Genomic DNA, 24,955 nt, shown 5'->3' on the forward strand with positions numbered 1-24,955 from the left:
GCAGAGGAGGAAAGCGTCTGAACCTGATTCGTGATGTTCGTATATCTTACTTTTAATTTCTTGTATCATTCAGTAACATGTGTTCATGTTAAGGACAAGTATACAACATGAAGCAGGTCCACATACCACCAAGCTAATCTGATGGGCCTTTAAAATACACAACGCTCAACGATGAAATACAAACAAAACACAAACGATGATTCAATAAAATGACTAAAACTCACGTAGATTCCTGACTGCATGACCGATCCGTCCGTTTCAACCTGAGTTTAAAATGATCTAATTCACGATCCACGTTTAGTTCTGTGAGTTCGACATGTTGACCCTGAACAGAAAAACCGTCTGTTCACTGAGGGTTGACTAAAGGGCACCTTACTGTTCCCTGTAGATGCCCCCTGAGTTATTGAGCCACAAACCCTGACAGGACATCATCAGAGGCCCGACTGTTGTAGAAGTGACCAAGAAGTTAGACAATAACTCAGATGTGAAAAGATCATAAAGTGCACGAAACTATTTGCAGCATAAAACAGTCGAAATGTAAGCTGCTCACCATTTTAACGTGTTTCTCAAGTTTTAGCTGAGAATCTAAAATGAGATATTTTACTTCCGAAACCTGCTCAATAATGTCATAACATGTGTATAATTATTATTATTATGTAGCCACATGTATGTGCAGGAGGACAAGAGGACAGAAACTGCTCTTAGTGAGCATTATACACGCATTACAGCACAGATGCCCATCCAGCTATTTCTGCTCTGTGGCAGCCTGGTGGCTCCACACTCTGACAGTGAAGGATGTGTGTGTGAAACCTGTGTGTGTGTGTGTGTGTGTGTGCATTTCCTGCATGATTTTTTCTATATTCTCGTTTCACAAAAACCAAAATGAAGGAGGCAGCGCAGCCAGAACAGACCCAGAGGAATTCCTGAGAGCCGAGTTTTTTCGCTGCTAAGGCTGAAATGGTGTGTGACAGCCCGACAGCCAGCAGCCTCATTGTTCTGTGTTCTCCCAGAAACGGTTTCAGGAGTCCAAAATGTATGAGCTGATAGAATAATGTTTGTTGTTCCAGTGGGGAAATGACAGGAAAGGCCTAAACAAACCAGCAGTTGCTTCACATGCCACAAAAGCCTCGTCTGGCCCTCGGCGAGGCCCGAGACTTCGGATTTACAAAGCCGCAGCTTTAAGGCGGTTAGCGTCGGTAGCCGGGCGGACGGCACGACGCCGCTGCCACAAAAGACTCAGATTGTTCCTGAGGCTTTAGGAAACGCCGCAGAGTGTTATCTGTGTCTGGAAGGTGTGTGTTGGCGTGTGGCCGGCCTGATAGATGAGTCATGTGGAGAGATTAGTGGTGAGTCTGGAGCAGGAGGAGCTGGTGTTAGCGACTTAGCTTGTGTCACGCTGATACTGTGTGAGGTGATGGAGGGATCAGCTGTGTGTGTTTCGATGGAAACACGCCTCCTGTCCAGCGGTCAGATCGTCTGCCAAGACAGCATCATAAAAATGTCCTGAAATGAGCAGAAAACACAAATTATTACTTGTGTTTATGATTAATGTGCAGATTAGGTTTTCCTCCAGTCAAAGTATTTTACGTGTGACAGCAGCAGGGATCGAGTTCCTCTGTGAGGTCCAGACTTACTGCCTTACAGCATCAGGCCCGTTCATCTCTCCCACTAACCGACTTCTAAAAATTATAGAATAAATGATATTTAGTCGAATGTTTGTCTCTGCGTGATGTGCAAAATGTTTACATCGTGAAAATCCCGTTTATCGGACCAACACGAGAGCAGCAGGGTGACGCCGCACTGATTCCCCGACCCCGGAACATTTGTTTGATTACCGTGAAGATCAAACTCAAAGAAACAAAGAAACGCTGAGATGATGCGAATCACAATTCTTCGAATTTCACCTTTTAGCCCTTTGTCAAATGTTGCAATGTTAACCGTTTTGGGTTTCAGCCATTGTTGGATGGTTCCCTCATTTCTTAGCATTTTTATTAACGGACAGAATTAACTCCATAACTTCCAGTCTGTATGCTAAGCTAGGCTAACGCTAACATGTCCAGGACCTGTCTCTGTACCGGACACACAGAGATGAAACTGAGGACACAGAGAACAAGATGATTTCAGATTTTCCCTCAAGCAAAGGAAGACTGTCCTCTTGAATCCACTGGATCCTGATTCAGTGGGAGTGTTTTCTGTCTCGTGATGTATCAGTTTACAGCGTCACGCCATGCCGGCACGTCGCCGAGTGTTTCTGCACAGTGTCTGTGCATCGTTGGTTCTGCTGTGGGTTCAGAGCTGGTGAGACGTGACATCGCGGCTGAAGCTGCTGTTGACTGTTGACTTTCACTGATGCTGAAAAGCCTGGGAGCGACGTGAAAGCTGAGCCGCCCTCAGCCTGCATCGCATGTACGAAACCCGGAGTGTCTCTCTGCGGTCAGATCACAGCCGTTTCCAAAAGCTGTGTTGGTATGAAGTTTTATCACACTGTAATATCATATTGTGAAAATTTCAGGCTTATTTTGGGTTGATGTGTTGAACTTGGCCGTGTTTACCTGCACGTTGCCGAATGTTAAATCTTTGCTGGAGCTCGGCCACGGGAGCTGTAGGGGAGAGCGGGGAGAGGTGAACCACCCGCTGGATTCTGGGAATAATGAGCCCTTTCCAGACGTGAATCTGAAACATTACTGGCTTTATGTATCTGTCTTCACAGCAGGTCTCCATTATGTACATGCTCTGTGATGGTTCTGGGCTGCTGTGGACGGAGCCGGGGTGCTGATGTCGCTGCAGCGTCCCCCCCTCCAGGTGACTGCCGTCGGTTGTATTTGTATTGTTGTAAGATTGTTTTTTCTCTGCCGTTACTCCCCACCTCCGTCTCCAAACACACCCCGTCACGTTCTGTCCAACAAAGACTGTTCAGAAACCAGGATCAGGTGTTTACATAGCACAGTATCCTGGTTTCTGGTGCTCATGTCACTGCACTCTGTAAGGCGTAGCGTTTGTTCGGGCAGAGCACTGAAGCCGCACTTGTGTTGGCTGATTGGCTTCAGCTGTTTCTAATATGCGTCACAGTGATGAGCTCGCTCACAGCTGTGTGGTTAGTGACGTCCGGTCGTGTTGGTGCAGGTTTACTCTGCCGATCACGATCCCGCTGCAGCTCCTCCTCCTCCTCCTGACGTGCAGCTTCATGTTGTCTTTAACTCAGATTCAGTCTTCATGTATGTTTTTTAAGGAGGGATTTTCTCTCTCAATGTCTCAGACTGAGGTTTAGAATTTGATCCGTTTGGTCCAATTTAAAGTGCCAAAGAGCCGTATCAGTAAATGACCATCATGGAAAACAGCAGTTCAGCCAGAGGAGGACTCAAATACACTAATAATGTCTAATAATAATCATAATAAGGCTCTATGGAAGCCTGACTAACTGTTTTGAGCAGCACAGTTTATTTCTCCATGGCATTATCTCTGTTTTAAATGAGCAGCCTGAGCTCTAAAGATGCTTTCCTGTCGTATTCTGTGTGTCAGGGTCTGCGCAGGATTCAGACAACTTCTCCAGCATGAAAACACTTCCTTTGTTCAACAGCAGCACTTCAGGAGTGAGCAGTTGTTACTGACGCTGCCTCTGCAGACCCTCACAGGTGCTTTCAGTGATCTGGCCGATTGGGCCTCTGCTCAGGATGAAGATGAAACTGTGTGAGGTACCAATAGAAACGGTGCATGTGAAGGAAGCTCCGCCCTAACAGGAGAGCGAGGGACATGTCAATCAAACAGTCTGCACATGCCCACATGGTCCTGAGTCTAAACGGCCACAACAAGCTGAGGAAGTTTAATGAATAAAGTTACATAATGAAGTTAACTTGTTCTTTGGTTTGAGAACATTTTTCTACAGTTCTGTTTCACAAAAACTAACAGAAAGAGAGTTTGTTTGCATATGTATAAGTTGAAGTGTAAATATAAATGTAAGTTTTATTGGCACTATAACTCAGTTTAACCACCTGTTCCCATCACGTTTCCCGGCCTGGGCCGAGGTGCACAAAATGTTCACTTTGTTCAGAAGCTGGGTTTTGTAAACTGATCCCAGTGTGGAGAAACTCTGACATCACCTTCAATCACCTTCAGCTGTGTGTGTGTGTGTGTGTGTGTGCTTGTACTTGCTACAGAGTGAGGACAGTTTTGGAGAGTGTTGAGGTGATCTGCTCCCTCACTGTCCTCCAGGATATAATGAAGTCATGGTGCGCTCTATCAGATTTAAAAACATACGCAAGGGCAGAACATCGGGGGGGTCTTGGTGAGGTATAAAGGAGATCTTTCCCGTCAGATTTGACCAGTTAAACAGGGTAAATCACACATTTGGTTAAGGTTAAAGCCTGGGCAGAACTGATAGACCCCTGTCTCTCTGTGCTGTTCATATACCCACAGCAGATTCTCCTTATTCTGAAGACGACATTTCTGAAACTCTCCACTCAGAAATCTCCAGTTTCCAGGCCCAGGAACTGAACCTGATGTCATCGACCCACAGGGCAACAACCATGTGTTCGGGCAGTCTCTGCTGTTTACCACACCAACCCTCAGCCCTCGGGACAACCTGGACTCTGAAATCAACCGAAGCGGCAGGGAGGCAGTGCAACTGTCGGGCCTTGGGCCTGTGCATAGTTATCGGTAGGTTCAGAGGGGACTCTTTATGGGGGTTTCACCTACTCCTCAGCTCCTGGGTCGACTGTAGTAGACTACGCAGTCACTGACATGGACCCTCCACCATCAGTGCTTTCACTGTCAGACAGAAACCCCCCCTTTCAGACCACAACCAAGTAAATGTGTTCTTTACACTCTCAGGTCAAAGGAGTGACACGAACAGGGAACCCAGGAAGCTGTATAAATTAAACCCTACTTACAGATGGGCCCCAGACAGTGGAGACAAATTCATCACCTGATCTGATGACTGACATATCAGCATATAACCAAAATCAATACGTCCCTACCTGAGATGGTGTAAAGGCCACTGATGATATCAACATGATATTTCATGAGGCAGCTGTTAAAGCTGACCTTATAAAACAAAAATGGAAGCCTGTTAAAAAGCAAAACGCAGACAAATGGTTTGATCAACAATATTACACCCACATGAAACACAATTAATTGAAATCAATCCTGGGATCTGTGGAACATCTTCAACACAAAGCAGCAGCAAGCTCTGCCCATCCAACATGGTGACATCTGGAGAGCACATTCTGAAAATCTGTACAAAGACATTCCAATAAATCTAATTAATCCAGATCAATGTGTTATAAAGGAAAAACTCCAAACATGAGAAGAAACAATTAAAGGCAACCAAAAGCCCCTTGATTTCCCGATTACTTGGGAACAACTGACCACACAGACAGAGTCTCTCCGGCCAGGGAAAGCTTGTGGTCCGGACAGCGTTAACAACGAAATGCTGAAACGCAGCACCCCAGAGATGCAGGGTGCTGAAGCTGTCCAGCACCGTCCTTCAGTCAGGATGGACGCCAAACAGGAAATGGTAAGATATTCGCTTGTTTTATTGACTTCTAGAAAGCTTTCGACTCTGTTTGGCATGAAGGGCTCTATCACAGACTTCTGTGTTGTGGTATAGCGGGCAGAATGTATGATCTGGTTAAATCAGCGTGTTTGGAAAATAGATGTGCTGTAAAAACTGGAGACAAACAAACAGAATTCTTCGCCCCGAGAAGAGGCGTTCGTCAGGGCTGCAACTTCCACTAAATGAGCTCTCAGCATTAAAAATACTCAGAGGAGAAAGAGACAGGGCAGATCCTGCTGCCCACACACACACACACACATTCATTTAAAAACAAGTTGCAATGTTTATGTAGTTTTCACATAAGACGGTGTCGTCCCTCATTCGTCCAGGAGTGTTCTATCGTAGAAAAGGTTTCGGTCGTAGTCGTCTGGACGCTGTTTTCAGAATCAAGACGTTTCGGCTCCCATCCGGAAGTCATTCTCAATTGTGAAAATGGTCTGAGAACTCAGAAATTTAAGCTACTCTGTGTTACATAAGCCCCGCCCTCAGGAAGGAGTCTACCTGAGTGTCTGTTGATTAGCTAGTTTCACCTGAAACTGACCTTCTTTTGTTTCCATGATGGCCCAGTAATCAGTAATCAGGCCTATTGTTTTCTGGCTGCACCTCCCTCATCACTGTTAAGTACCTGATTAGCATGTGATCGGCGTGACCAAGGTGCTAATACACTGTGGTAAACTGAGATTCAATCTGCCCAAAATTTACCACAGTGTATTAACACCGTGGTCAAGCCGATCACATGCTAATCAGGTACTTAACAGTGATGAGGGAGGTGCAGCCAGAAAACAATAGGCCTGATTACTGATTACTGGGCCATCATGGAAACTATTAGGTCAGTTTCAGGTGAAACTAGCTAATCAACAGATACTCAGGTAGACTCCTCCCTGAGGGCGGGGCTTATGTAACACAGAGTAGCTTAAATTTCTAGTTCCCGTCCCATTTTTTCACAATTGAGACGCTGACAGACAGCTACTGACGCTGACAGACAGCTACTGACGCTGCAGCTGCAACCCTGCAGTCCTGCTGCCGTCTCTCATTCGAACTATTCTTACCACTCCAGCCTTCAAGCTTTTCGTGGCAACAGCAGTCCAACAAAATAATTGAAAATACTATTTAGAAGTTAGTGAACTAGTAGTTTCTTTTCAACCAGGTAAAAAAGAACGTGGAGAAGAAAATGATGCGTGGAAACACGTCGCTCTGTAACTTCGCTGTGTCGCCAGATTGAGCGGGAAATCTTCGGTCTCTGTATTTCCAGTTTCAGCTCTCTGAGCAGCAGCTCCGTGTTGAGTCAGTGTCACGGACAACAGCACACTGATGACCCGGCTCAGTGACAGACCAACCACAGACTGCGGACTGTTACGCTGACAACATCTGTCCAGATGTGTTCAGCAACACGCTGGTTATTAATAACCGTGTGCATCAGTGATGCTGTGATTTAGATCTAGTTTTATCTGAGTGATCAACATGTGAGTCACAGATCTGCGCGTGGTGTGTTCACTGACGCTGGGCGACATCAGCACCAGCACGAAGCGGGAGGAGTTCGGTGAATGCTGAATATTGAGGGGAACTAATTAGCTTTCTTTCATCTTTTCATCTTGTGAAATGACTTGGCACAAATACTGGGGGACAGGGGGAGGCGTGGATCTTTTTAAGTCTGTCTTAATATAACACTCACATGTCCACATGTGATAAGAGTTATCCTTCCTGCTCATACTGACTGTGAAGCAATCTCTTCACAATATCCACAACACGAAGCGTCGACAACCTGAGTTCCAGTCTGCTTAGCGTCAAACGTCCCCCTTTGTGTTACTGTCCCCCACTGCAGCTCTGCAAGCAAACACAGCAGACTGTTATTTTAGGAACATAGTGTGTATTATTTTGATCCGTTACGATATGAAGGTGTGTTACAGTTAACGTGTGAGAATGTGTTATAGTTGTATTTCCACCCACACCGCCAGCTGTGATCTTCTGGCTCCAGCTCTCCATTTTATTTTCTCTCTTTATATTAAAATATGAAACTGGAGGCGTTGGAGCTCCTGCTGCTGCGGATCGTCCTCGCAGACGCGCCGAGGACGGAGCAGAGACACGAAACTGATTAAAGCGTCTTCAGTATCGCTTTCCGCTCCCGGTGGTTTCACACGCGGATGCATTTCTCCTCGCTGCAGGGACGCTCCCTCGCGTCTCTCCGGCCGCCGGGGGAAACCCGCAGAGTCTCCGTCAACGCAGGACCGGACCAACGCTTCCACTGAGGTGCGGAAGCAGCTGGAGAGTGAAAGGAAAGGTTAAATATCCTGGAGATGATGCGTTTATTTGTTTTTCTTCTTCTTGGTGAGAGCGAACTGCATGGAGGTGTTTTCAGGTGTGCAGCACGGTCACATGCAGGTTTAAAGCCGAGTGTTAGAATAAATGTTATTTCTTCCCATCAGCGGGGCCCACCGCTGTCTGTCTGTGCACCTGTCTGTCTGTGCACCTGTCTGTCTGTGCACCTGTCTGTCTGTGCACCTGTCTGTCTGTGCACCTGTCTGTCTGTGCACCTGTCTGTCTGTCTGTGCACCTGTCTGTCTGTCTGTGCACCTGTCTGTCTGTGCACCTGTCTGTCTGTTCACCTCTGTGTCTGTCTGTCTGTCTGTTCACCTGTCTGTCTGTGCACCTGTCTGTCTCTCTGTCTGTCTGTCTGTTCACCTGTCTGTCTGTGCACCTGTCTGTCTGTGCACCTGTCTGTCTGTCTGTCTCTCTGTCTGTCTGTCTGTGCACCTGTCTGTCTGTGCACCTGTCTGTCTGTTCACCTGTCTGTCTGTGCACCTGTCTGTCTGTTCACCTGTCTGTCTGTGCACCTGTCTGTCTGTCTGTCTCTCTGTCTGTCTGTCTGTGCACCTGTCTGTCTGTTCACCTCTGTGTCTGTCTGTCTGTCTGTTCACCTGTCTGTCTGTTCACCTGTCTGTCTGTGCACCTGTCTGTCTCTCTGTCTGTCTGTCTGTTCACCTGTCTGTCTGTTCACCTGTCTGTCTGTGCACCTGTCTGTCTCTCTGTCTGTCTGTCTGTTCACCTGTCTGTCTGTGCACCTGTCTGTCTGTTCACCTGTCTGTCTGTTCACCTGTCTGTCTGTGCACCTGTCTGTCTGTTCACCTCTGTGTCTGTCTGTCTGTCTGTTCACCTGTCTGTCTGTTCACCTGTCTGTCTGTTCACCTCTGTGTCTGTCTGTCTGTCTGTTCACCTGTCTGTCTGTTCACCTGTCTGTCTGTGCACCTGTCTGTCTCTCTGTCTGTCTGTCTGTTCACCTGTCTGTCTGTTCACCTGTCTGTCTGTGCACCTGTCTGTCTGTCTGTCTCTCTGTCTGTCTGTCTGTGCACCTGTCTGTCTGTGCACCTGTCTGTCTCTCTGTCTGTCTGTCTGTTCACCTGTCTGTCTGTGCACCTGTCTGTCTGTCTGTCTCTCTGTCTGTCTGTCTGTGCACCTGTCTGTCTGTGCACCTGTCTGTCTGTCTGTCTCTCTGTCTGTCTGTCTGTGCACCTGTCTGTCTGTTCACCTGTCTGTCTGTTCACCTGTCTGTCTGTTCACCTCTGTGTCTGTCTGTCTGTCTGTGCACCTGTCTGTCTGTTCACCTCTGTGTCTGTCTGTCTCTCTGTCTGTCTGTCTGTGCACCTGTCTGTCTGTTCACCTGTCTGTCTCTCTGTCTGTCTGTCTGTGCACCTGTCTGTCTGTTCACCTGTCTGTCTGTTCACCTCTGTGTCTGTCTGTCTGTCTGTGCACCTGTCTGTCTGTTCACCTCTGTGTCTGTCTGTCTCTCTGTCTGTCTGTCTGTGCACCTGTCTGTCTGTTCACCTGTCTGTCTCTCTGTCTGTCTGTCTGTGCACCTGTCTGTCTGTTCACCTCTGTGTCTGTCTGTCTCTCTGTCTGTCTGTCTGTGCACCTGTCTGTCTGTTCACCTGTCTGTCTCTCTGTCTGTCTGTCTGTGCACCTGTCTGTCTGTTCACCTGTCTGTCTGTTCACCTCTGTGTCTGTCTGTCTGTCTGTGCACCTGTCTGTCTGTTCACCTCTGTGTCTGTCTGTCTCTCTGTCTGTCTGTCTGTGCACCTGTCTGTCTGTTCACCTGTCTGTCTGTTCACCTCTGTGTCTGTCTGTCTCTCTGTCTGTCTGTGCACCTGTCTGTCTGTTCATCTGTCTGTCTGTTCACCTCTGTGTCTGTCTGTCTCTCTGTCTGTCTGTGCACCTGTCTGTCTGTTCACCTGTCTGTCTGTTCACCTCTGTGTCTGTCTGTCTCTCTGTCTGTCTGTGCACCTGTCTGTCTGTTCACCTGTCTGTCTGTTCACCTCTGTGTCTGTCTGTCTCTCTGTCTGTCTGTGCACCTGTCTGTCTGTCTGTCTGTCTGTCTATCTGTCTGTGCACCTGTGTGTCTGTCTGTCTGTCTGTCTGTCTGTCTGTGCACCTGTCTGTCTGTCTGTTCACCTGTCTGTCTGTGCACCTGTCTGTCTGTCTGTGGGCACAACAATGCACTAAAATGAAGGCTGATGTCGTAGTAGTTAGCATGTTAGCATGTTAGCACTTCCCTCAGCGGGTGTTTGGTGGGAAACACAAGCTTAAGATGTTTTCATGTTTTTTTCTATGACATAAAATACGTCAGTAAACATGGCGCTCTCTAATTTTGAGGAGGAGGAGGAGGAGGAGGAGGAGGAGGAGGAGGAGGAGGAGGGTTTATTGGATGAAAGAGTGATCGTCTCCGTCCAAAGAAAAGAAACTTTAGCCTCACTCTCTCTGCTCTCTTTCAGCAGGAGGAGGAGGAGGAAGAAGAAGATCTGGAGGAGCAGGAGGAGACAGAGGAGGAGGAGGAGGAGGAGGAGGAGAAAGAGGTGGAGGAAGAAGAAGAGCTGGAGGAGGAGCCTGTTGTCATCTCATCTTCTCTCCTTTCTCTTTCTCTTCTCCTCTTTTTCCCATACTCATTTCCTCTCCCTTCTCCTCCTTCTTCATTCCTCCTTTCTTTGTCACCCAATTGTCCTGCATCCTTTTCCTCTCCCCCTTCCTTTGTTCTTTCTCCTCTTTTCCAACTCCTCTTCTCCTTCTCTCCTCCATCTTCCCCTCTCTTGCCCCTTATCTTTCCCTCTCTCTTTTTAATCCTCTCCTCCTCTCTTCTCTCCTCCTCCTCTCCTCTCTCCTCTCCTCTCTCCTCCTCTCCTCTCTCCTCTCTTTTCTCCTCTCTCCTCCTCTCTTCTCCTCTCTCTCTCTCTCTCTCTCTCTCTCTCTCTCTCTCTCTCTCTCTCTCTCTCTCTCTCTCTCTCTCTCTCTCTCTCCTCTCTCTCTCTCTCTCCTCTCTCTCTCTCTCTCTCTCTCTCTCCTCTCTCTCTCTCTCCTCTCTCTCTCTCTCTCCTCTCTCCTCTCTCTCCTCCTCTCTCCTCCTCTCCTCCTCTCTCCTCCTCCTCTCTCCTCTCTCCTCTCTTCTCTCTCTTCTTCTCTCCTCCTTTCCTCCTCTCTCTCCTCCTCTCTCCTCCTCTCTCTCCTCTCTCTCTCTCCTCTCTCTCTCTCTCTCTCTCCTCCTCTCTTCTCCTCTCCTCTCCTCTCTCTCTCCTCTCTCTCTCTCTCTCCTCTCTCCTCTCTCTCTCTCCTCTCTCTCTCTCTCTCTCTCTCTCTCTCCTCTCCTCTCTCTCTCCTCCTCCTCTCTCCTCCTCCTCTCTCTCCTCTCTCTCCTCTCCTCCTCTCCTCTCTCTCTCTCTCTCCTCCTCCCCCTCTCCTCCTCTCCTCTTCTTCTCTTCTCTTCTTCTCTCCTCCTTTCTCCTCTCCTCTCTCCTCCCTCCTTTCCTTGTCCTTCTTTTCATCTCTCCTCTGCTCATTTTGCATCTTTTCCTTTTTCTTCTCCTCCTTCTTTCCTTTCCCCGAGTCTTCTTCTTCTCTTCACACTATCCAGAACTCTCGTCTTCTTCTTCTTCTTCCCCTCCTCCTCCTCCTCTGTTTCATGTTTCGTTTCTCCTCCTCCTGCCAACTCGTGTGTCCTGCAGCTCTGACGTCCCGACAGCAGGAGTCGTGTGATCGGAGCTGAGAGTCTGTGAGTTCTGAGCTGGATCCTGGTCTCTGGATCCTGGTCTCTGGGTCCTGGTCTCTGGATCCTGAGGCCTTTAACCATCTTTAAAGACATTTTCAGCGACATGCGGCTGAAAGACAAACCACCAAGTCTGGTTTAAGTCTCCCATCTTTTCTCCTCCTCTCTTTATTTTTGTCATTTTGTCATCAGAAATCTAAATATCTTTATATTATATTTATTCCCAGGGATTACTTAATGAAAGCTTTCATTGGTCGTGTTGCTTTCAGACTCCTCGTGTCAGCGGCTCTGAAGCAGACGAGTGCCAACCTTCTCCCGCAGAGCAGCGATGATACTGATCTGAAATCAGCAGAGTCACTCATGAATCATGCTGACGGGGTCTGGGCGGACACCTCATGACTCAGGAGCACGACATGAACCGCCGGGTGCATCGATCGCAGAAAACAACACAAACACAGAAGCTGTTATCAGATCGGAGTTACTGAGAAAAACTGAAGATTAAATATTAAAAAACAGTCCGGTTTAGAGACCAGGAAGTGTTCAGTCTAACAGCTTTCACCTCTGAGATGGTGACGGTGATCTTTGACCTGGTGATCTGGAAAACAGAAAAACAAATGCTGATGGAAAAACTGAATATTGTAATATAACAAAAACATGTAAACCGTTTCAGTAAGAGGATTTACAGCTGTTTCTGTCATGGTTTGGGGGGTTTGTTATTTCCTGTTTTATTTTGTAAGTTTTGCTTCCTGTCGTTGACTGCTTCACCTGCGTCCCGTTGTCTCCCTCACCTCAGTGTGTTTAAGTCTGTGTCCTTTAGTCCTTTCTCAGTTCGTCCCAGTTGCTATGTTGGTTTTGGCTTCTCTGATGTTTGGACTTACATCTGCATGTTACCTGTTTGGTACCTGCCTACCTGCACCTGCCAGTAAGCGCTATTACATCAGCGTGCTGCCTCCTCTGTCTGCATTTGGGTCCTTTCCTGTTCCCTGTTTGCCAACATCGTAACAGTTTCTCGGTTCAACAACTGAATCTTTATTTTCTAATGAAAATATAAATGTTGACACTAAACTTTTGACTACAAAAAGCAACATTTGGCAGTTAAAATACTTGAGTCACCCAGACCGCCTCTAAAGATAAGCACATGTGAAATGTGAATATATCACATAATAAATGTGTTTATGATCAATCCACGTGCTTTTTTGGTAACAGCATCTCTGCATTTCCTGGTGCAGCAAAACAAATAAAAACATCCCAACTTATTGTTGTGTTGATTCTGCTGAAGCTTCCTCCTCACGCTGAAGGTGTGAGCAGGTTCCAGGTGTGTGAGCAGGTTCCAGGTGTGTGAGCAGCAGCCAGGTGTGTGAGCAGGTTCCAGGTGTGTGAGCAGGTTCCAGGAGTGTGAGCAGGTTCCAGGTGTGTGAGCAGGTTCCAGGAGTGTGAGCAGGTTCCATGTGTGTGAGCAGGTTCCAGGTGTGTGAGCAGGTTCCAGGTGTGTGAGCAGGTTCCAGGTGTGTGAGCAGGTTCCAGGTGTGTGAGCAGCAGCCAGGTGTGTGAGCTGCTGCAGCCATGTGTGTGAGCAGCAGCAGCTGCAGCCATGTGTGTGAGCAGGTTCCAGGTGTGTGAGCAGGTTCCAGGTGTTTGAGCAGGTTCCAGGTGTGTGAGCAGGTTCCAGGTGTGTGAGCAGGTTCCAGGTGTGTGAGCAGCAGCTAGGTGTGTGTGAGCAGGTTCCAGGTGTGTGAGCTGCAGCCATGTGTGTGTGAGCAGGTTCCAGGTGTTTGAGCAGGTTCCAGGTGTGTGAGCAGGTTCCAGGTGTGTGAGCAGCAGCCAGGTGTGTGAGCAGGTTCCAGGTGTGTGAGCAGGTTCCAGGTGTGTGAGCAGGTTCCAGGTGTGTGAGCAGCAGCCAGGTGTGTGAGCAGGTTCCAGGTGTGTGAGCAGGTTCCAGGTGTGTGAGCAGCAGCCAGGTGTGTGAGCTGCAGCCATGTGTGTGAGCAGGTTCCAGGTGTGTGAGCTGCAGCCATGTGTGTGAGCAGGTTCCAGGAGTGTGAGCAGGTTCCAGGTGTTTGAGCAGGTTCCAGGTGTTTGAGCAGGTTCCAGGTGTGTGAGCAGGTTCCATGTGTGTGAGCTGCAGCCATGTGTGTGAGCAGGTTCCAGGTGTGTGAGCTGCAGCCAGGTGTGTGAGCAGGTTCCAGGTGTTTGAGCAGGTTCCAGGTGTGTGAGCAGGTTCCAGGTGTGTGAGCAGGTTCCAGGAGTGTGAGCAGGTTCCAGGTGTTTGAGCAGGTTCCAGGTGTGTGAGCAGGTTCCAGGTGTGTGAGCAGGTTCCAGGTGTGTGAGCAGGTTCCAGGTGTGTGAGCAGGTTCCAGGTGTGTGAGCAGCAGCCATGTGTGTGAGCTGCAGCCAGGTGTGTGAGCAGCAGCTAGGTGTGTGAGCAGGTTCCAGGTGTGTGAGCAGGTTCCATGTGTGTGAGCAGGTTCCAGGTGTGTGAGCAGGTTCCAGGTGTGTGAGCAGGTTCCTGGTGAGACTGGACGAAGTATTTGAACGTTTTTATCAGAAACATTTACTGCTGGAGCTGTAAAATACAAGCATTCAGAACAGATGTTATTGTGTATGCGTATGGTAATTAATACCAATAAAAATATATTTTTTTAAATTGTATATCGTTCATTAGTTCATCAGACTGTCAAACAAAGGCTGCGTTAAAAAAGATATGGAGACCTCGTCTTTCCGTGATCAGGTAAGTTCTTCCCTCCAACCAGCACAGATCCTCCAAATGAAGACAAACACCAGTTAAACTACTGAGTGTTTGTGCCGAGCGTGTTTTTAAAATGGACTCTACTCATTTTTTGATTATTCAGTATAAACAGCAAATCATTGATGGAGTTTCTCTGAACAATAAAAAACAACGAGTCATATAACAACAGGTACACACACACACACACACACACACAGGTGTGTCAGTGATGAATCATGCGGCTCAGGCAGAGTTTAACCTCAGTAAATACAATAAAGAAAAACTCTAATCTCTCCACTCAGAGCATAAATCCTCGCTGAGCTCTTCATCCTGAGGAGGAGGAGGAGGAGGAGGAGAGACCTGCCCCGCCCATCTGCAGAGAGGAGGAGGAAGAAATAAGGAAGAGGAGGTGAAATGAGAGGAAGAAGACCATTGAGAGAAGAAGGAGGACAAGACAGACATGGAGGAGAAAGATGAAGATGAGGAGGAGGAGGAGTGACAGACTTGATAAAACCTATCAGAGTTGTTGATTAGGCTGATCGGATCTGATCAGCTGAGTCAGTCACTTCCTGCAGCAGGAAACAGCTGTCGCTCTGTGATAAGAACAACATGGCCGCCGCTGACTGACACACACACACACACACACACACACACACACACACACTTTTTGTGCATGAAACGTGTTATATACTGTAAATAAAGTTTAGCATTATTGTTATTTACACAAAGTTGAAACTTTGCTGTTATTTCTGCTTGTGTGTAAATAACAATTTCTCTGCTGGAAATAAAGAATTGAGCCGGACGTCTGCGGCGCTTCGAGGAACAAAAGTTAGAGACGCACAGTCGAACACGACAGTCGCACCGCGTGAAGCGAAAGGCACCTGCACGCCGTCAGAGCTTTCATTACTGTTCTGAAGAAAAATCAGAGAAGAAGATTAAAGATGTTTTCAGCAACATCGACTCACTTTTAGACAAACGCACCTTAGAAAAGCTTCAAATACCTTAATTATCCCAAAATCTACGCACACACCCTTAATTTAAACTCTTAAATCTCTGAGTTTAATCTCTCAGATTTCATTTCATTTACAGGATTAAAGGACGGGGTTCTTAAATAAACCTGAAATGGAGTTATTAACCCTTTAAGTCTCAGGGGGAAAATGTACTTCTTTTGCCTCGTTGGCTTCAAACTGCAGATCTATCACAGACGAGCAGGATTATTGGCATATGAAAGGAATATCTGCTGTGAAAAGTAGATTTTTATTGGAATATGTTTGGTAAAACTTGAAAATGAACATGTAGAACAATAATCCGACTAATCAAATCAGAGGTTTTTAGTGAAACTGACAAACTGTGGATTTAAAGCAGCACAAACTGACTCTAAGTGCCTGACTTCAACAGAACAGGGAGATCCAGAGGGGAGGGAAAAGCCTTTCATGTTAAAAACCAACATGCGGATTAAACGTGTGTTTAAGGAGGAAGAGCGTCTTTTTTTCTTTGTTGTTTATGAAGCAAAGACTCCGGTCAAACCACCGCTCAGCTTTTTGACTTCATAGAGGTCAAAGGTCGACGCCTTGAACGTGGATTACTTACAGCAGTGTACTTTAGGGAACGTCTTCCAGTCGCTTCACTTCGGGACAGTCTGCTGACAGGCTGCTGGGACTGACGGGGTTAAAACCCTCCGTGAGTTCAAAACCAGTGTCAGTCCTGAGAATGTCAGAGCAGACTGACATGTTTAAGGCTTCACACACACACACCTACGCACAGAGTGTGAGTGTGTGTGTGTGTGTGTGTGTGTTGATACGTATTGATCAGCAGGATCCTGTCTCCGTCTCCTCGGAGGATTTTTATCGTCGAGCTCTTTGAAATCTGAGCTCAGAGCTGAACTCGTTAAAGGAAACGTTCTTATTTCACTGAATGTTGAACACTAGGAGGAAGATCTCTGTCTCACCTCACCTGTCTCACCTGTCTCACCTCACCTGCCTCACCTGTCTCACCTGCCTCACCTCACCTGCCTCACCTGTCTCACCTGCCTCACCTCACCTGTCTCACCTCACCTGCCTCACCTGTCTCACCTGTCTCACCTGCCTCACCTGTCTCACCTGTCTCACCTGCCTCACCTCACCTGTCTCACCTGCCTCACCTCACCTGTCTCACCTCACCTGCCTCACCTGTCTCACCTCACCTGTCTCACCTGTCTCACCTCACCTGTCCAACAGCGACCACGTGTTCTGAGAGCTTATTATTATTATTATTATTATTATTATTATTATTAGTACTATCGTATCTTACTTATCTGTATATTTTCTAACAGCACACTGTTTCTGCTTATGTTTTTATTTCGCACTTGCTTTGGCGACGTTAACATCTGTTTCCCATGATGCCAGTGAAGCCTTGCTCGCCTTGTCTCTGTGCACTGTGTGCAGAGACAACAAGGGGTTAACGGGGCTCAGCAGCTCTGGGTGAAATTCGGCGATGAAGATTTGGTGCATCAAGTAAATGAAAGCGTGTTTTTCTTGCAGCATTTCAGATTCTTTCAGTCCCAGAGGTGGGAGAAGCACTCAGATCTTCTGCTTCAGTAAAAGTAGTAACACCACGGCGCAGAAATGCGTAGCGTAGCATCACATCCTGTGTTTTGGCTAATTCAGCACCATAAACCTCTAAAATCAGAAGCCCTCCAGCAATGTTTTTATTAATTCCACTCAGCTGTGTCTGCATCAGCCAGCGATGGTGACAGACATTTTGCAGGATTGATAACAGCTAGGAATGCTGAAATGTAATTGCATAACTGAATCATAAACAATAACTGTGTTGTAGTAGTAAGACATTACAGACATTCATGGCGCCCAGACAATGGAGTCTAATTGCTGATCCCCTGACTTTCATTGTTTTAAGCAGTGACGGAGGAAGTATAAGTACTAACACCACACTGTGAAAATACTTCAGTACGAGTAAAAGTCCTGCATTCAGAATCTTACTGAAGTAAAAGTACGAAAGTATCAGCATCAAAATGAACTTAAAGTACCAACAGTAAAAGTACTCGTTATGTAGAATAATATATATGATATTATTGGATTATAATTATTGATGCATTAATGTGTTCATCACTTTACTGCTGCAGCTGCTGAAGGTGGAGCTCGTTTTAACTTGATATACTGCCGGGAGATTAAGCTTTACTAATACTGTTTATCATGTTTCTACTGTCTGTAACACTGTGTGTACTGTGTGTATACTGTGTGTATACTGTACTGTGTGTATGTTGTACTGTGTGTATGCTGTACTGTGTGTATACTGTACTGTGTGTATGCTGTACTGTGTGTATACTGTGTGTATACTGTGTGTATACTGTGTGTATGCTGTACTGTGTGTATGCTGTACTGTGTGTATGCTGTACTGTGTGTTGTACTGTGTGTATACTGTGTGTATGCTGTACTGTGTGTATGTACTGTGTGTATACTGTGTGTATGTGTGTACTGTGTGTGTGTGTACTGTGTGTATGTGTGTACTGTGTGTATACTGTGTGTATGCTGTACTGTGTGTACTGTGTGTATACTGTGTATGCTGTACTGTGTGTATACTGTGTATACTGTACTGTGTGTATGTGTGTATGTGTGTGTGTATACTGTGTGTATGCTGTACTGTGTGTATGTTGTACTGTGTATGTATACTGTGTGTATGTTGTACTGTGTGTATGTGTGTGTGTGTGTGTGTGTGTACTGTGTGTATGCTGTACTGTGTGTATGTTGTACTGTGTGTATGTGTGTGTATGTTGTACTGTGTGTATACTGTGTACTGTGTATGTGTGTGTGTGTGTGTATACTGTGTGTGTGTGTGTATACTGTGTGTGTACTGTGTGTATGCTGTGTGTGTATGTGTGTACTGTGTGTATACTGTGTGTGTGTGTACTGTGTGTACTGTGTATGTACTGTGTGTATGTTGTGTGTGTGTACTGTACTGTGTGTGTGTGTGTACTGTGTGTATACTGTGTGTATGCTGTACTGTGTGTATGTGTACTGTATGTGTACTGTGTGTATGTGTACTGTGTGTATGTTGTACTGTGTGTATGTGTGTACTGTGTGTGTGTGTGTATGTGTGTGTGTATGTACTGTGTGTGTGTACTGTGTGTATGCTGTACTGTGTGTATGTACTGTGTGTATGTATGTGTACTGTGTGTATACTGTGTGTGTATGTACTGTGTGTATGTTGTACTGTGTGTATACTGTGTGTATGTGTGTATGTGTGTGTGTGTGTACTGTGTGTGTATGTGTGTACTGTGTGTATGTTGTACTGTGTGTGTACTGTACTGTGTGTATGTGTGTGTGTGTGTGTATGTGTGTACTGTGTGTATGTATGTGCTGTGTGTATGCTGTGTGTATATACTGTGTGTATGTGTGTGTACTGTGTGTGTGTGTGTGTACTGTGTGTATGTGTGTACTGTGTGTATGTGTGTGTACTGTGTGTATGTGTATACTGTGTGTATACTGTGTATGTATGTTGTGTGTGTGTGTACTGTGTGTGTACTGTGTGTATGTTGTACTGTGTGTATACTGTACTGTGTGTATGTTGTACTGTGTGTATGTGTGTGTGTACTGTGTGTATGTGTGTACTGTGTGTGTGTGTGTACTGTGTGTATACTGTGTGTATGTACTGTGTGTATGTTGTACTGTGTGTGTGTGTATACTGTGTGTGTGTGTGTACTGTGTGTATGTTGTACTGTGTGTATGCTGTACTGTGTGTATGTGTGTACTGTGTGTATGCTGTACTGTGTGTATGTGTGTGTATGTGTGTGTATGCTGTGTGTATGTTGTACTGTGTGTACTGTGTGTATGTTGTACTGTGTGTATACTGTACTGTGTGTATACTGTGTGTGTGTGTACTGTGTGTGTGTGTATACTGTACTGTGTGTGTGTGTATGTATGTGTGTATGTACTGTGTGTATGCTGTACTGTGTGTATGTTGTACTGTGTGTATACTGTGTGTATGTGTGTGTGTGTGTACTGTGTGTGTACTGTGTGTATGCTGTACTGTGTGTGTATGTTGTGTGTGTATACTGTGTGTATGTGTGTGTGTGTGTGTACTGTGTGTGTACTGTGTGTATACTGTACTGTGTGTATGTGTGTACTGTGTGTATGTGTGTGTGTGTGTGTATGTGTACTGTGTGTATGTGTACTGTGTGTATGTTGTACTGTGTATGCTGTGTGTATACTGTGTATACTGTGTGTATGTATGTGTACTGTGTGTACTGTGTGTATGCTGTACTGTGTGTATACTGTGTACTGTGTGTATGTGTACTGTGTGTATGTGTGTACTGTGTGTGTGTGTGTATGTACTGTGTGTATGCTGTACTGTGTGTATGTTGTGTGTGTGTGTGTGTGTATGTGTGTACTGTGTGTATGTTGTACTGTGTGTATACTGTGTATGTGTGTATGTATACTGTGTGTATGTGTGTATGCTGTGTGTACTGTGTGTGTGTGTACTGTGTGTATGCTGTACTGTATGTGTATGTGTGTACTGTGTGTGTATATGTGTGTACTGTGTGTGTACTGTGTGTGTACTGTGTGTATACTGTGTGTGTATGTTTGTGTGTGTATGCTGTACTGTGTGTACTGTGTGTATGTGTGTATGTTGTACTGTGTGTATACTGTGTGTGTATGCTGTACTGTGTGTACTGTGTGTGTGTGTATGTTGTACTGTGTGTATACTGTGTGTATACTGTGTGTATGCTGTACTGTGTGTATGTTGTACTGTGTGTATGTGTACTGTGTGTGTACTGTGTGTATGCTGTGTACTGTGTGTATGTGTGTACTGTGTATGTGTGTGTATGTGTGTATGTGTGTATGTGTGTACTGTGTGTATGTTGTACTGTGTGTATGCTGTGTGTGTGTGTGTGTACTGTGTGTGTACTGTGTGTACTGTGTGTATGTGTGTATACTGTGTGTATGTGTACTGTGTATGCTGTACTGTGTGTATGTGTACTGTGTGTATGTTGTACTGTGTGTATGTTGTGTGTGTGTATACTGTGTATGTGTGTGTATGTTGTACTGTGTGTACTGTGTGTATGTATACTGTGTGTATACTGTGTGTATGCTGTACTGTGTGTATATGTGTACTGTGTGTGTGTATGTACTGTGTGTATGTGTGTGTACTGTGTGTATGTGTACTGTGTGTATGTATACTGTGTGTATGTGTGTATGTGTGTATGTGTGTGTGTGTGTGTGTGTGTACTGTGTGTGTGTGTGTATGCTGTACTGTGTGTATGCTGTACTGTGTGTGTACTGTGTGTACTGTGTGTATGTTGTACTGTGTGTATACTGTGTGTGTGTGTGTGTATGTGTGTACTGTGTGTATGTTGTACTGTGTGTGTACTGTGTGTATGCTGTACTGTGTGTGTACTGTGTGTATGCTGTGTGTATGTTGTACTGTGTGTATGCTGTACTGTGTGTATACTGTGTGTATGCTGTACTGTGTGTATGTTGTACTGTGTGTGTACTGTACTGTGTGTGTACTGTGTGTATGCGTATGTACTGTGTGTATGTTGTACTGTGTGTATACTGTACTGTGTGTATGTTGTACTGTGTGTATGTTGTACTGTGTTTATACTGTGTGTATACTGTGTGTATGCTGTACTGTGTGTATGTTGTACTGTGTGTGTACTGTGTGTATGTTGTACTGTGTGTGTATGTTGTACTGTGTGTATGTGTGTGTACTGTGTGTATGTTGTACTGTGTGTATGCTGTACTGTGTGTGTACTGTGTGTATGCTGTACTGTGTGTATGTTGTACTGTGTGTGTACTGTGTGTATGCTGTACTGTGTGTATACTGTGTGTATGTTGTACTGTGTGTGTATGTGTGTACTGTGTGTATACTGTGTGTGTGTGTACTGTACTGTGTGTATACTGTGTGTGTGTGTATGTGTGTACTGTGTGTGTATGCTGTGTGTGTGTGTGTACTGTGTGTATGTATGTGTGTGTATGTTGTACTGTGTGTGTACTGTGTGTACTGTGTGTATGTTGTACTGTGTGTATGTGCTGTACTGTGTGTATACTGTGTGTATGTTGTACTGTGTGTATGCTGTACTGTGTGTATGTTGTGTGTGTGTGTATACTGTGTGTATGCTGTACTGTGTGTATACTGTGTGTGTGTGTGTATGTGTGTATGTGTGTGTGTGTATGCTGTACTGTGTGTGTGTACTGTGTGTGTACTGTGTGTATGTGTACTGTGTGTACTGTGTGTGTATGCTGTACTGTGTGTGTGTTGTACTGTGTGTATGCTGTACTGTGTGTATGCTGTACTGTGTGTATGCTGTGTGTGTGTGTACTGTGTGTATACTGTGTGTACTGTGTGTATGTGTATGTGTGTATGTGTGTATGTGTGTATGTGTGTACTGTACTGTGTACTGTGTGTATGTGTGTGTATGTACTGTACTGTGTGTATACTGTGTGTATGCTGTGTGTATGTGTACTGTGTGTATGCTGTACTGTGTGTGTGTGTGTGTGTGTGTGTGTGTGTACTGTGTGTATGTGTACTGTGTGTACTGTGTGTATGTTGTACTGTGTGTGTGTACTGTGTGTGTGTGTGTGTGTGTGTACTGTGTGTATGTTGTACTGTGTGTATGTACTGTGTGTATGTGTGTACTGTGTGTGTACTGTGTGTGTATGTTGTACTGTGTGTATGTTGTACTGTGTGTATGTTGTACTGTGTGTATACTGTGTGTGTACTGTGTGTGTATGTGTACTGTGTGTGTACTGTGTGTATGTATACTGTGTGTATGTTGTACTGTGTGTATGTTGTACTGTGTGTATACTGTGTGTGTGTATGTTGTGTGTGTGTATACTGTACTGTGTGTATACTGTGTGTATACTGTGTGTATGTTGTACTGTGTGTATACTGTGTACTGTGTGTATACTGTACTGTATGTATGTGTGTGTGTACTGTGTGTATATGTACTGTGTGTATGTTGTACTGTGTGTATGTGTGTGTGTGTACTACTGTGTGTATGTGTGTACTGTGTGTATACTGTACTGTGTGTATGTTGTACTGTGTGTATGTTGTACTGTGTGTATGCTGTACTGTGTGTATACTGTGTGTATGCTGTACTGTGTGTATGTTGTACTGTGTGTGTACTGTGTGTATGTTGTACTGTGTACTGTACTGTGTACTGTGTGTGTACTGTGTGTGTGTGTGTGTACTGTGTGTATACTGTGTGTATGCTGTGTGTGTGTATGTTGTACTGTGTGTATGCTGTACTGTGTGTATACTGTGTGTATGCTGTACTGTGTGTATGCTGTACTGTGTGTATACTGTGTGTATGTTGTACTGTGTGTATGCTGTACTGTGTGTATACTGTGTGTATGCTGTACTGTGTGTATATGTGTACTGTGTGTATACTGTGTGTGTATGCTGTACTGTGTGTATGCTGTACTGTGTGTATGTGTACTGTGTGTATGCTGTACTGTGTGTATGTTGTACTGTGTGTATACTGTGTGTATGCTGTACTGTGTGTATGCTGTACTGTGTGTATACTGTGTGTATGCTGTACTGTGTGTATGCTGTACTGTGTGTATACTGTGTGTATGCTGTACTGTGTGTATGTTGTACTGTGTGTATGCTGTACTGTGTGTATGTTGTACTGTGTGTATGTTGTACTGTGTGTATACTGTACTGTGTGTATACTGTGTGTATGTTGTACTGTGTGTATGCTGTACTGTGTGTATGCTGTACTGTGTGTATGCTGTACTGTGTGTATGTGTACTGTGTGTATGTGTGTGTGTGCTGTACTGTGTGTATGTGTACTGTGTGTATGTGTACTGTGTGTATACTGTGTGTATGTGTACTGTGTGTATGTTGTACTGTGTGTATGTTGTACTGTGTGTATGCTGTACTGTGTGTATGCTGTACTGTGTGTATGTTGTACTGTGTGTATGTTGTACTGTGTGTATGTTGTACTGTGTGTATGCTGTACTGTGTGTATGTTGTACTGTGTGTGTACTGTGTGTATACTGTACTGTGTGTATGTTGTACTGTGTGTATGTTGTACTGTGTGTGTACTGTGTGTATACTGTACTGTGTGTATGTTGTACTGTGTGTACTGTGTGTATGCTGTACTGTGTGTATGTTGTACTGTGTGTATGTTGTACTGTGTGTGTACTGTGTGTATGTTGTACTGTGTGTATACTGTGTGTATGCTGTACTGTGTGTATACTGTACTGTGTGTGTATACTGTACTGTGTGTATGCTGTACTGTGTGTATACTGTACTGTGTGTATGTTGTACTGTGTGTATACTGTACTGTGTGTATGTTGTACTGTGTATACTGTACTGTGTGTATGTTGTACTGTGTGTATGCTGTACTGTGTGTATGCTGTACTGTGTGTATACTGTACTGTGTGTATGCTGTGTGTGTATGTGTACTGTGTGTATGTTGTACTGTGTGTATGTTGTACTGTGTGTATACTGTGTGTATGCTGTACTGTGTGTATACTGTGTGTATGCTGTGTGTATGTTGTACTGTGTGTATGTTGTACTGTGTGTATACTGTGTGTATACTGTGTGTATGCTGTACTGTGTGTGTATACTGTGTGTGTATGTTGTACTGTGTGTATGCTGTACTGTGTGTATGTATACTGTGTGTATGTACTGTGTGTGTTGTACTGTGTGTATGTGTGTACTGTGTGTATGTGTACTGTGTGTATGCTGTACTGTGTGTGTACTGTGTGTATGTGTACTGTGTGTATGTGTATGCTACTGTGTGTATGCTGTACTGTGTGTATGTTGTACTGTGTGTGTACTGTGTGTGTGTATGTGTACTGTGTGTATGTTGTACTGTGTGTGTATACTGTGTGTATACTGTGTGTGTGTGTATGTGTGTACTGTGTGTATGTGTGTACTGTGTGTATGTGTACTGTGTGTATGTTGTACTGTGTGCTGTACTGTGTGTACTGTGTGTACTGTGTGTATGCTGTACTGTGTGTGTACTGTGTGTGTGTATGCTGTGTGTGTGTGTGTACTGTGTGTATACTGTATGTTGTACTGTGTGTATACTGTACTGTGTGTATGTTGTACTGTGTGTATGTGTACTGTGTGTGTACTGTGTGTGTGTGTTGTGTGTGTGTATGTGTGTATGCTGTACTGTGTGTGTGTGTGTGTATGCTGTGTGTGTGTATGTGTGTACTGTGTGTGTTGTACTGTACTGTGTATGTTGTACTGTGTGTGTACTACTGTGTATGCTGTGTGTGTGTGTACTGTGTGTGTGTGTGTATGTATGCTGTGTGTATGTTGTACTGTGTGTATGTTGTACTGTGTGTATGTTGTACTGTGTGTATACTGTGTGTATGCTGTACTGTGTGTATACTGTGTGTATGTTGTGTATGTGTGTGTGTTGTACTGTGTGTATGTTGTGTGTACTGTGTGTGTGTTGTACTGTGTGTATGTACTGTGTGTATGTTGTACTGTGTGTGTGTGTGTACTGTGTGTGTACTGTGTGTACTGTGTGTACTGTGTGTATACTGTGTGTATGCTGTACTGTGTGTGTACTGTGTGTGTGTATGCTGTACTGTGTGTATGTGTGTGTGTGTGTGTGTGTGTATGTGTGTATGCTGTGTGTGTGTATACTGTGTACTGTGTGTGTACTGTGTGTATGCTGTACTGTGTGTATACT

General features: G+C 45.2%; 3 long non-coding RNA genes across 4 annotated transcripts; all 3 read left to right on the forward strand.

Annotated features, from left to right (window-relative positions):
- Positions 1 to 2,354: 2,354 nt before the first annotated feature.
- LOC122880463 lies at positions 2,355 to 3,632 on the forward strand. Its single transcript, XR_006378945.1, has 3 exons — positions 2,355 to 2,466; positions 2,711 to 2,802; positions 3,520 to 3,632. It is a non-coding gene; the product is annotated as an uncharacterized LOC122880463 (long non-coding RNA).
- Positions 3,633 to 4,253: 621 nt separating this feature from the next.
- On the forward strand, positions 4,254 to 10,372 carry LOC122880457. 2 transcript variants are annotated; one of them, XR_006378941.1, is made up of 3 exons: positions 4,254 to 5,512; positions 7,573 to 7,798; positions 10,315 to 10,372. It is a non-coding gene; the product is annotated as an uncharacterized LOC122880457 (long non-coding RNA). The 2 variants fall into 2 exon arrangements; XR_006378943.1 differs by having other exon boundaries at positions 7,573 to 7,907; positions 10,315 to 10,365.
- Positions 10,373 to 11,391: 1,019 nt separating this feature from the next.
- On the forward strand, positions 11,392 to 12,832 carry LOC122875209. The gene is made up of 2 exons (XR_006377771.1): positions 11,392 to 11,582; positions 11,846 to 12,832. It is a non-coding gene; the product is annotated as an uncharacterized LOC122875209 (long non-coding RNA).
- The last annotated feature ends 12,123 nt before the right edge of the window (positions 12,833 to 24,955 follow it).

The sequence above is a fragment of the Siniperca chuatsi genome, linkage group LG1 (assembly GCF_020085105.1).
Source record: "Siniperca chuatsi isolate FFG_IHB_CAS linkage group LG1, ASM2008510v1, whole genome shotgun sequence".
NCBI classification, from domain to species: Eukaryota; Metazoa; Chordata; class Actinopteri; order Centrarchiformes; family Sinipercidae; genus Siniperca; species Siniperca chuatsi.